This window comes from Phalacrocorax carbo, chromosome 3, assembly GCF_963921805.1.
Source record: "Phalacrocorax carbo chromosome 3, bPhaCar2.1, whole genome shotgun sequence".
In the NCBI taxonomy this organism is placed as follows: Eukaryota; Metazoa; Chordata; class Aves; order Suliformes; family Phalacrocoracidae; genus Phalacrocorax; species Phalacrocorax carbo.
In genome coordinates this window covers 97,638,372-97,651,988 of record NC_087515.1, presented here as the reverse complement: position 1 = coordinate 97,651,988, position 13,617 = coordinate 97,638,372, and positions in this window count along the sequence as shown.

The following is a 13,617-nucleotide window of genomic DNA, read 5'->3' as shown; positions in this document are numbered from 1 at the left end:
GACCGCTAAAAGCAGTGTGGTTTCTAGTAAAGCTCACTATATAGTTTGGCTCCAGCCACATAGAGAATATTTTTCAGTTTGCTTCATAGCTATAGCAAAAAGTCCGCTCTTATTTATGGATTTATCTATTCAGTTGGGTACATTTGTTTCCTGTAGCAATGTACACTGTTTATTATTAGAGAATGAAAGAATATTGCTTGCTGTTGTGATAATTCTGCATTTTCTTTGATGTCTGATAAGACTTTTTTTTCTTATTAACCTCTGGGACAGCAAGACAATTTCATGCTGTCAATAAAATAGTGACAAAATTTGACTCCGAGTTTCCTTTTTTTCTATTCTCTTTCAAAAAAATAAAAGAAAAATAAAATCTCTGATCAATAAATATAGATTACATGAAACATAGACTACATTCCATATTGGCTATATGCAGGGAAGAAAGATGACATTTTAGTTTGGTTTTTTAATACATTTCACTAGTATGAGTAGCTGAGTAACTTCAGTTTTCAATCTTGAATGGGTCAGTAAGGAATTGCCAAGTGATGGAATAAGAGCAATATGTGTAGGATAAAGAAAGGTTTTAGTGTAAGAAAGATGTGTTATGAGGCAGGAGTGAAGTTATCAATTTGAAATTTATATCACTCTGTCCAGTCCAAAATGTCTCTTCTGAAATGTGTCTGTAATGCGCCTTCCTTCAGCAAGGAAGACTTGTCATTACATCCAGTGTGACCACCATCACAGTTACTGCAGGTAAATGTACCTATCCAGCAACATGTCAATAAAAAGCCAGCTGGAGAAATAAAAATTTTGTCAGATCACCACATTAAATGCTAAAGTTAAAACCTGTATGCCATGCATGGTTCTCCAAGATCATGCATGCTATATAATTTCCCTGAAGCTGACACATCCTTTAGAAACTTTAAAGCAGACAACCCTGGAAAAAAATACAGTTGGCTATAAACGTAGTAACGGATACCTCTCAGAGCCCTTGTTACAATTTTGAAGAAAAATACAAGGAAGTTGTTCATGAGTTTAACCACCAATTAGTAAGACACTGCATTTAAATAAATTAAATTATTAACTAAGCATCTCGATGTAATAAGAAATCAATAAAATGAGTCAGCAATGTGCTCTGAAGGAAGGAAGGTCAACAGCATCCTGTGCTGCATTAGTAAGAACATTGCCAGCAGATTGAGGGAGGTAATCCTTTACCACTGCTCATCACCTAACTCACATCTGGAGTACTGAGGGCAGTTCTGGACTCCCCAGTGCAAGAGATATGGACATAATAGAGTAAATATAGTGAAGGCCCACGGAGACAATTAAGGACTGGAATACCTGATGTATGAGGGGAGGGTAAAAGAGCTGAGACTCTTCAGCCTGGAGAAGAGAAGGCTCAGGGGGGACCTCATCAATATTTACAGATACCTGATAGGAAGGAGTGAAGATGAGGGAACCAGATTCTCCTCTGTGGTACCCAGGGACAGGACAAGGGGCAATGCGTACAAAATGAAATACAAGAACTTCCATTTAATTTTTTTTTGAGAGGTGATTGAATTATAGGTTTCCCAGAGTTGTGGATTCTCCAGCCTTGGAGGTATTCAGAACACAGCTGGAGATCCTGCTGTAGCTGACCCTGGCTGTGAGCAGAGGAGCTGAACTAGGTGATCTTGAGATGCTGCCTAACCCATTGGACTTTTCAGTAGGGTCTGTAGCGATAGGAAAAGGGGTAATGGTTTTAAGCTATAAGAAAGTAGATTCAGACTAGATATGAGGAAGAATTTTTTTATTATGAGGGTGGTGAAACACTGGAACAGGTTGTCCAGAGTGGTTGTATATGCCCCGTCATTGGAAACATTCAAGGTCAGGTTGGATGGGGCTCTGAGCAGCCTGATCTAGTTAAGGATGTCCCTGCTTGCTGCAGGGGGGCTGGACTAGATGACCTCTAAAGGTCCTATCCAACTCAAACCATTCCATGATTCTATAATTCTGTGATTCTGTGAAAATAGAATCACAGCTTGGGGCTATACTTAGAATTCATCAATCAGTTTGAAAGTTAATAACTGATACAAGAAAACATACAAATCATATAACACAGGAGTGATTTCTGTAAAGTACTAATTGTTCTAACCTAAGGAGTAATTTTCTGATACAGGAATTAGACCCTGCAAATCTGCAATTTATTGGCTGACTGATGTTTAAATCTTTGTATTCCTGCTTTAATTTAGATACAGAATGGTTATACATATCAGTTTTACCTAGTTCTGAGCCGGTGTTGCACATGCCCTTCGAAAATTCAGGGTGATCCGAGGTTGCATTTGCACACGCCATTACATAAAAGTATAGTCATTCGTAGCTTTAAAAGTGTTATTAAAAAATTAACACTTGTTTTGCAGTGAGCTAGAGAGTCAAAGCTACCTCTTCCTCTTCAGATCTAGGAAATTCTCTATAGGCATAGAGAATCAAACCACAGACAGAGGCAGGCATCCTCTTGGCCTAGGGGGGGTGAGTAAGAGGAGCCTTTCAGAGATCAAGAAGAAAAGCAAAGAGCTGGACAGTGTAGCAAAATTCCATATTTATATGTGCATCCAGTTGTGCAGTAAGGGGTTATACATCAAAGACTCAGTCCAGACCGTGGTTCAGTCTGTAGGTATAGGAGCTCAGCCATTCACACAGTAGTATGACAATGTATGGGGAGACATGGGTTACTTGAAGAGTAACACTCAGGCCACTTATTTCTAGGGGTATAGGGGTGTAATTGATGTAAAATGGTCCAAAACCTAGGCTTACCAGTTATCACAAGAGCAGCTGTTGTGGAAACAGTAAATCAAGCAAGAGCAGCAGACCAAATGGGAGGTAATGGGCTTTGTAGTAACTCAGAGGGTGATCCAGATGGGAAGCTGAATGAATTCAACCCCAGGAAAAAATAAGCAACTTGACTACACCACAAATAATGGTAGCAAAGATCCTGAAATATTTTTGAAGCATAAAATGTTTTAGGTTACAAGGGTTCTTTAAGTCATTTAGTTTACGTGCTTCTTAAAGCAGGATCAGCAACAAAATTAGTTCAGGTTGTATAGTACCATGTCCAGTCAAGTTTTTAATATCTCCAAGGATGGAGTTCTCACAGCCTCTCTGGGTATCCTGCTTTAGTGCTTAATCACCCTCACTGTGATTTTTGATTTTTTAAATTTTTTTCTCTATGTACCCAACTGGAAGGTCTCTTTCTGCAATTTGTGTCTATTGCCTCTTGTCCTTCCGCTGTGCATGGCTGACAGAAGTCTGGTTCTGCCTTTTCTATAAATCCCTTTACCTTTAGGTAGGCTGCAGTCAGAATTCCTTGATCTTCTCTTCTCCAACCTGAATAACTCCTATTCAATCATCTTCACTTCCTGCATCATATGCTCCAGCCCCCAATCATCTTGGTAGTCAATTATTGGACTTTCTGAAGCTTGTCAATCTCTCTTTTGTACAGGAAGGGATGATACTGGACATAGCATCATATATATGGCCTGAAAGTATCAAAGAGAAAGGAACAATTGACTTGTTGACTACACTGCTACTAACATAATATGCAGTTAGCTTTCATTGCTGCAACGGTGTTTTGTCCACCAGGGTTGCACAAACCTTTTCTGCAGTGCATCTTCCTAGCTGGCAGGCTGTAATGTTCCATGAGTTTATTCCATCTCAGATGGCAGGACTTTTTATTCATCTTTGATGAATTCTTGATTTTCTGCTCTATCTCCAGCTTGTCAAGGTCTCTGTGAATGGCAATCCTGTCATCCAGTGTATCAAGCAGTCCTCTCAGTCTGAGGTATGACACCAACTTAATGAAAAAATATTCTGTCCTGTAATCAAGCCATTGATTAAGATGTTAAATAGCATCATCTTCAGTATCACCCAAGGAATACTGCTCATAATTTGTTGCCAGTTAGGTTTTGAACCATTAAGCCTAATGGTCCAGCCAATTTTTTCCCTGATTGTAGTTTACCCATTCAGACAACACCTCCCCAACTTGGATACACCAATCCTATGGGAGTCATTGCCACAAGCCTAGACACTGTTAAAGCAAATGTCATTCACCACTCTCCTCAATGCCAGCCATCTTCTCAAAGAAGGCATAACCATTGGTATGGCACAGTTTGCTCTTATTAGACTTATGCTAGTTGTTCCAAATCACCTTCTTGGCCTTTATATGTCTTAAACTGGCTTCCAGGAGGATTTGCTCCATAACCTCCCAAGGATTGAGATGAGGCTGACTGCCCTGCTGTTCCCTAGGTCCTCGTTTTTGGTCTCTTTGAAGATGACTTTTTTCTAGTCACCATGACCTTTCAAAACCACAGAGTAAGGCCTCAGAATTACATTGGCCAGTTCCCTCAGCACCCTCAGATGTGCCTCATCTGGTTGCATGGACTTGTGCATAGCCAACTGGATTAAATAGTATCTAAATCAAATCATTCTCTACTATGGATAGTAATTGTCTCCCTCAATCTCAACTGCTAGGCACAGAGGTGTATGTGGCCCGATACCAGTCCATACCAGAAAAGATGAGGCAAAGAAGGAAGCAAGTACTTCAGACTTTTCAGTGTCCTTCATCACCAACAGACCACCCCATCCAGCAGGCCAAAATTTTTCTTTGGCCTTCCTTTTGTTTCTGATGTATCTTCAGTGGCCCTTCTAATTCTCCTTTCTATCTTATTCTCCTGTCTATCTCCATTTTTAACTCCAACTGAATTTTCATCTTTCTAATTCCATTTCAGCATGTCAGAGCATGATTTTACATCCCTCCTTGGCATCCCATCTATAGTTCCATTTTCCATACACACACTTCCTGTGTGTATAGGCAAGTATATCGTGTGGGTGATGATTGCCTTCTTTCAGACCAGCCTTAGGATAGTAAGATCTCACATTATGGATTTTCTTTATAGTACTCATGAGAAGTATGATGTCTTATCTATCTTTCACTGTATTTGTGATTCCAGGTTGGTTTTTTTTTAATGGTAGCTCTTTGAAGAACTTCTGAACAAATGCAACAGAACATGTAATTGTTTCTCAAACCACGTTTAAATCTAGGCTGAAGGATCAAACTTCACCTGCAGTGACTGTAAAATTAAAAGAACAATCAGATCTTTCTCTTGGCAATTCTGACACAATATCCTTTTTAACTCTGTAACAGATGTGCTTGAAGCATATCATGAAAGAAAAGAAACAAAGTTTCCCGGGTGAAGTTTCATTTTCCTTCATCTTCACTGAGAGGCAGCTGGAATGCAGATAATGTACACTCCTCTAGTTTTCTGTACATTCTCCTTTTATACAGGGTTACGATAATGGTGAGATATTTTACCACTTGGGTCTTAAGTGCTTCACTGGCTTAGATTTTATAGAATACAAATGTAGGGAAAAAATGGTAAAAAGAGGGAGTTACAATTACTGTGACAGGAAACTCAATGTTTTGACAGTGATCCAGGCAAGTTAGATATACATATAAGAAAAACCAAGAAGGTTCAGAATTAAATATCAGAAAGCTGAACTGGAAACAATTTAGAGGTCAAGATCAAGAAAAGTCCTAATGGAATTAATCTCATAATCAGAAAGACAATATCCTGAAGGACTAAATAAGAATGCTAGATGCAGTCAAACAATGAAAATGAATGAGATACATTCTTGTGAAATTGGAAGAAGAGACTAATTAGAATTGAGTGTAATGATGTTTGACTTCCATACAGACTGGCTGCTCTCCATCATAAAATATCCAGGACTGAAATGAACAAATGAAGATGTTTTACAGTAGGAAACATTGTAGGGCAATGTAGATGAGGAAAAGCTGTAAAGTCACCCTTAAAATTAAAAATAGAAATAAAAACCCAGTATAATTTAAGTATTGTCATCTTTTAAAAATAGGCAAAGAGAGAAGAATAGCTTTAAATTAAAAAATTTTAAACAAATCAAGTATTCTTAATATCTGTGTAACAAATTTGGAAGATCTATGTTTTATGAAAGCTCAGTAGTCATGTTCAAAATAGCCCAAAGCGTATATGAAGACAAAGAACAGCATTACTTCTAGTGATTTTATAAACTTCATTGAAAAGAATAGTTTAGCAACAGGATAATCTCATGTGAAATACTACAGAGATTAAAATGTGTTTGTTCAGAAGGTATTTGAATGAAGTTAATAGGTAACTAGATACGTTATTGTGATAAGCCAAAGGAAAAGTGGGTAGAGACAGAACTATTGAGTGTGGACACTTACCTGTTATTCAAAAGGGAACCAGTGGTTTGCTAAATAAGATTCAGAGGCCAGATGTCTAAGCAAGTGTCTGAGGAATCAGACAGAACCAGGGAGTGGTTAATCAAAGTGAAAGTTCATTTAAAGAGGAGAATGATCATTAAACGGAAGATTTAGAAATCAAGTCAATGAACTAAGGTGAAATACTAGAAGTGATGGGAGAAAACATGGACTGTGAGATACTGATGAATTCTTGCTGTATCAACTTACTGCCAGACAAACATTTTAACCATACACATCCAACAAAGTTTTCAGTTATTTTGCTCACACACCAAAATTGCCTTTTCATTATAAGATTGATGTATTCTACAGGAGTATTGAGTATAAGCTTAAATTAAATGTTTTCCCTTGGAAAAAATAATTAAGCTTCTTATTCATTTTAGAGCATATCATGGTGCATTTTAATTTGTAAAGAAAAAAGGATAACACCAAATTACACTAATAACCAAAGTAATACTAATAATTTTGAAATGGAAAAGATAAGAGTTCATTGATTGTGAGCAATTAGTCTATAACAGCAGGTAGCAGAAGATTTCAGTTCACTGAATAATTTTTATTTTGTGCCTTAAAGTGATTTAGTTTTTAATGTTTAAATGAATTTAAAAAATAATCCTGAAACATCATAACACGTACACACATAATTTCAGAGTGCATCTCGTCCTTTCCCTGTCTAGCCTCCACCTCCTGTGTGACCCTGGCTGCATACAGCACTTAGCTTGTACGGTTCCCAAGGAAGCATCTAACTTGTTTTTTCCTGAAACAGTGCTCACTCGCACATAGGTAGTATTCCTGGACCTGAACTCCAGATATGCGCTCCTGGAGTTGCCAAAATCACGTGTGAATACCTGTGATGGGTGGTGGGTTGACCTTGGATGGCTGCAGAACCACCCCCCCAGCCTCTCTGTCAATCACTCCCCCTCCTCAGCAGGACAGGGAGGAGGAAATAAGATGAAAAGCTCATGTGCTGAGATAAGGACAGGGAGGTCACTTACCAATTACCATCACAGGCAAAACAGACTCTACTTGGGGAAAAATAATTAAATTTCTTGCCAATTAAAACAGAGTAGGCTAGTAAGAAACAAAGACAAAAATTAAACCACTTTCTCCTCACCCCCTCCTCCCCCCTCTCTGACCTTGCTGTTCACAGGGCTGTTTCTCAATTATTATGTTTTTACTTGCTCATCTCTCTTGTGCAGCATTTTGCCCTTTCTTAAACATGCTTTCCCAGAGGCATCACCACCGCGGCTGCAGGGCTCGGCCGTGCCCTGGGGTGGGCGGGTTGGAGCCGGCTGGAACCGGCCATGCCCGGCACGGGGCAGCCCTGGCCGCTCCTCACAGAGGCCTCCCTGCACCCCCCCAGTGCTGCCAGTGCCCTACCCCGCACTCCCAAAGCAGATGCAAAATCAAGCACAAGTGAAACATACCTAGTTTGTGCTCCAGGACCTCTGGGGACGTGATGGAAAGCAGGGGGTTCCCAGCACTCCTCCATTTGGCAACAGCAGGCCTAGATTACTCAGCAGTTACATTTAGGCAATGGTCCCATACTCCTTTCCAGTTGTTTCTGCAGTGCAAGATATAGATGCACCAGCACAGCCTGGGACGCTGTTTTGGAACTTTGTTATTTGAACTAATCCAGCCACTTTGTGAGATATTTTGACAAAACATATTTGTCTTTCCTAAGGCTTTCTACAGCAATATTTTTAGCCAGTCCACCTGAGACACTTCCAGCTCAGCATACTTTTTCTTTGAATCCAGCCTTCATCACGCTGCAGGACTAGCACAACTGATGTACTCTTCCTATTTGTAGTTCAGTAGCTATTTAGCAGGATGTAGGAAAATGCTGAGGAAGATTTAGAATATCTCAGCAGTATTTTCTACTTCCAGATCTTTAAGAATAATTCATTTATGGCAACAACAAAACATGTCATTAATTCCCATATGCAAACTGGAATGCTTGAAGCATGAACCCTGCACAGACAGGTGAGATTGCATTGTCATAAAGACTGCGTGTTGTCACTTGTACCAGAGAGGCATTTATTTGACACCCACTTCTGCCAACTTCCTCAAGATATTTCAATGCCTGAAGGTTTCAAATGCTTCTCCCTAAACCATGCTGCTTGCAGAACTTGCAAAGGTAAGAAAATCCTGTTGTACCCTTCTGTGCATCAAAACATCTTCTAATATTTCCTTGGCTCACCTCAGCAACCCAAATGATGGCTGTATTTTCATTACAAGGTGGACAGAAAAAAAGCCTTCCTGAGAGCAAAATCATGCTTCCTTCCAGATCTCCAGTAATTGTAATACTTCCATCGATATCTCATGCAGTTGAGTCCAGAATCAAAGCACACACACACTGGACATAAGCAGTTTACATGGAGGCAGTTAAGAGGGAGCAAAGAATAAAACACAGGTTAGTGCTGAGGATAAGCTTTTATGGGGTATATGCCTGAACATGACAACGCTATAGCAATAGTGAGGAGAATGACAGATGTACTGCAGTGGCTGGGAAAGAAAATTAGCTTCCTCAGGATCTAATTTGAGTATGCTTGTTTGTTTTACCAGAGCTATGTTATAAATATATTCTGAAGAGTGCCAATCACTTGTAAAGCAATCTCAGAATGATATGCATTCAATTACAAAACAGTGTCCTGGTGTGAAATCTGGAAGACTTTTTCTTAAACCATTTAAAACTGGACTATATAAATACCTAGATAGCACTTTTGTAGAAAGAATCATACCCTGAGAAGAGCATTACCTTAATGACCCAATAGATGTTTTGATTTTCTAATTTGTATGACAGAGCCGTCTCCTAGTGCACATAACTAGAGGGCTGTAACAAATACATGCGGTTTGCTTACTATATTTAGTACCAGCCTCTCAGGAACCTGGAAATATTAATTTCCTTATTCTTCTGTGCTTCTGAAATGTTTTTCGCATTTCAGGTGAAAAAAGGGCTGTATTTACAAATGAATTATCTAGATCTAATCTACATTATTCCAATGAGAAATTAATTCCTCTTTTACTAATAGCAGCATTCAAATGTTTATAGAACTGCTACACTTTAACCAGTGATCATAATACATAAATTCTCATAGTAAAGGCTAAGAAACATAGACCCAAGGCCCAGGCAATACAGATAACCAGGCTAAGGCTACTCTTACAAGCAGTTTCCTTCCTCATCTTGCACACCAACACTGCTGGTAATTTCATCAGACCTGTATATTTTTCTGGTGGTACAGTAGCCACTGCTGGAGGACAGTTTGCTGCCTTTACAATTAGCAAGCAGTGCAACATAGTAGGAGTAGGTTGGTAGAGCTAATCAGTCGATGCTGAGGACCTGATGTTGATGCTATATATGTTTCAGAGGTTGTTTCTCTAAAACTAGTTTGGTCCCATGAACTGGATGCTTTTAAGCAGCTGGAGTGCCTGGGAGCACATGATCAGGTTAGTTTTGTCTGAAAGGAGTTTCACTTGGGTGTGGAGTGACTGCTCCTTGATGCCAACAAGTGCTTCTGTGACACCAACAAGTGCAGTAAAGGAGCTAATTGGGATGTTCACGTCAAAAACACTTTTCTGATCTTAACTAAAATCCTGATGTGAACATATCCTGTCAGATATTCCTCAGAGTTTTGAGCTTCTTTTTATTTCTATGTGACGATATCATATGGTGACCAGAATATTCTATATTTAGTTTCTTGGAAACGATGATACTTAGAGAGTAACAAGATTCTTCATATAAAAGAACATATAAAAGAACTTTCTTAGCAGAGCACAATGGAGTGATGTTCATATTATTAAAAAAAGCAATAAAAAAGGCAGTATCAGATGGGGTCAGCTCCATGTGTATCCAAGTTTAACACAAAAAAAAATTTCACAATATTTAGGTCAAAATAATCCTCATTCTAACCTGCATTGCAAATGTTACTGAAACTCAGAGACTGCAATAGTGTCAGCAACTGCTTGAGGGGATGCATTAACAAGTGGATTCTGCCTCTAATACTCCTTCAAAGGCCTGTTGTGTAGGGAATTTCTGTGAAGTTGTGAAGCTGATCTGGAAGGGGCAAGATGAGCTGTATAATCTTAATAACCCTTAAACTACTAGACTGAACAGCTCTAGGTTGGTGAGTGTCTCCATAAGGTGGAAACAAGGGTAAGATTTGCCCCAAAATAATAAAATAATATGAAACTTACTTCAGTATGTTAAAGGCTAGATAATGAAAGCAAGGAAGAGAACAGAAGAGGGGAGGTGGTTTGATTTGTTATTTGGTTTTATATTCTATGTAAACATAAAAGAAATATTTTTCATGTTCTCTGCAGCCAACACCTGTAAGGCATACAAATGCTACCAAAACCAAGAATTTCTACAGAAATTATCACCTCATTGTTTGCATATTTTTCAGATTTAGAGGGAAAGTAATAGGATTTCCTTGCCCAAATCAGTAAATATAAAGGAATTTATGGAAACTAAAACATCATAAAATTTGACATACTAAGATACTTTTGACCTATTGCCATCCTATAAGATTATGCTCTATTACATACTATTATACATGTGTGGATATACATACCTATGTAAATACACAACCATGTAATACAGAACTATGTATTTTGTTCCTGCATTACAGCTTAATGACTACAAGATGTGTCCATTCAAAAGTGTTTGGGAGTTCAAAAGTTTCAAACCTAGTCCATTTTCCTCCAGAATTTATTTCCCATGTGGAATTCCACTTCAGTTCTCAGCCAATACAGGAATGACCTGTGGGAACCATTCCTTTTTTTGTCTTTGGTAGAGATGGACATGTAATAAACACTTAACCCCTACCAGCGGTGGTGTGACAATGTGCCTTGCTTGAAGGGTAGATACTGCATAATTCTGCTCTCCCATTAATCACATTCCCTATGTTTTCCATGTCACACAATAAAACTCTTTTCTAAAAATGAAAAGCTCTAGTTCTTGTCCAGTGTAGAATTTTTGTTTTGCCTTATTAATTGTCAATTTTAAACAGAATTTTAAGATTCCATGTATGCCATATACTCAGTAAAATAGGAGGAGTTGCAATATGTGCATAAATTCTTTAATGTTTGTGGTTGTTTATCTGGCTTATCCATTTAGCATAAGGATATGGATAATTGTGAAAAGGAGTTAGTTAGCAGTGGGCTGAGAGTCTGTAAATATTTTGCCTGCATATATTCTATATACGAAAAGATTGCCAAAAAGGAAACATAATATACAAGCATCTCTTATTACATACATTACATACATACATTACAAGCTTTCATTCTGAAGGCATACTGTTTTTAAATTGTTAACTGTAATTCCTTTCCATTCTCCATAGAATAATGAAGAGCAATAAAAAGATAGTTCTGTGAAATATTTTAATTTATGCACATTTTAGAAACCAATTTGGTAAATGAGAAATTGCAAGACTTCTTTTTCGACATATTTTCCAACATCTCCAGGGCAAGTCTGATGCTGTTCATCATCACTATTATAATTTAACGCTTCCTCTCTCCAAATTTCTCCATATTTTACTTTTCTGCCTATGTATGTAATCTAAGTATGTCTTACATTTTCTTCTTTTTCACTGCTGTCACTAGTCATTGCAATGAACTTATTCATGACAATAACTCCACAGCATTTTCTGTCCTGTTGCAATTATTCCAACTGCATCTGAGTGGAAAGAATTAGAGTTTGGAATAATAATGCTGAGAAGCTTTAACACCTTATTTTTAAAAAATATAGAAAAAGAGAACATGGATAAAATACAGAGACTGATATTTCAGCATAGAAGTGAATGAGAAATTTGCCTTTGAGGGTCTGGCATTCAAGGTATCAGTTCCAGGAAAAAATATTTAGGATAAATCATCTCAAAGGAGGAAGAAATATTTTTTAAAAACACATTTTAAGGAGTTTGAAAGCCTGAAATAGACAAAAAAAAAATAGAAGAATTGTGCTGTTTATCTGCAACAAGACTGTGAGAAGATGCAAAGACAATTTGGATCACCTCTTGAAAAGTCTTCACCTACAAATCACACAGAAGATCAAAGGTGCTCAATTCACTTCTTGAAACAGGCGTGGTACTTTGCTCAGCCTTTGTTTTGTAAAAACTCAGACAAAGACTTAAGTTCATTTAATCTTCATCAAAGGTAAAGAGATCCAGAAAACAGAAAATGCAGAAAAAAAATAGTAAACACTGCAACAGTTTGTCTCCAATTGTATACATGCTGCCATTTTAGATCTGGCTTGCTGATAGGAAATAAGCAAATTTTCCATGGGACATTTTTTATTACAAGATTTAAACAACGAGTACTAATCTTTCAGTGCTTAAATCCTTGAAAATGGAAATTTACATTTCAGGTTTCAGTTAATTAAGAAAAATGGGGAACCCCCACAAAATGTTGATAGAATTATATGCACTTTTAAAGGCAATGAATTTGATATAAATTTTTTTTCATTAAATAAAATTTATATTACATTAGAAAGATAGATATATGTAGCATTTCACTATTAATCTTTTCTCATCCTTCTCTACTATGAAATTATCCTATTGCCTTTTGCCCATCTCAGATTAGCACGTAGTAACACAACAAAAACTCCAGTAGATTTTGCAGTAACAGAAGTTTCAATCAGTTGCCTATTAAATAAAAAGATATGAAAAATGTGCTGCTGTGTCATAAAGTTCTGAAAATTACCACAGTTAACACTGCATCATTTACAACTCTTATTAATGTTCTTAGGTAGTTTTTAATATTTCTGTGGCACCAAAAATATGCTAAGTGTTTCCCAGTCAATTAGAAATTGCTAATTCACCTCTCCATGAGGTATCACTATACACCTGCAGTTAAGTTGGCAGAGTTATGGAAAATTATATCATAAAAGAATCTATGTGAACATCTATGAATGTATGTCTCTGTTGGCTCTATAAAATGTTTTTTATATGTCTTTGTATGCCATTTATTCTACTCTTTATAATTACAAGAATTTAAAAAAAAACTATAAAACAAACCTCAAAGGTTTGGTTCTTATTTTAATAGATGCTTAAGATTATGTTTTTGCTTTAATCAAACCAAACTTCTAATTTTAATTATATTTACACAGTTTAAAGGTAAAAGAGGACAACACTGACATAATACCCTCACAAAATGAGTTATACAAACTTCAGATCAAGGATGCTTGAGTTTATGTAAATTCTTAAAAACTACCAAGTCATTTGAAAAAATGCATTTCTACAATTGTATTTGAAGCTTGCTGAAAATAGTATTAAAGAACTGTTCAACCGTATTCTTTATGTTTGCTCTCTTTCACTATAACTGTGGTTTTACAGATGTGGGGA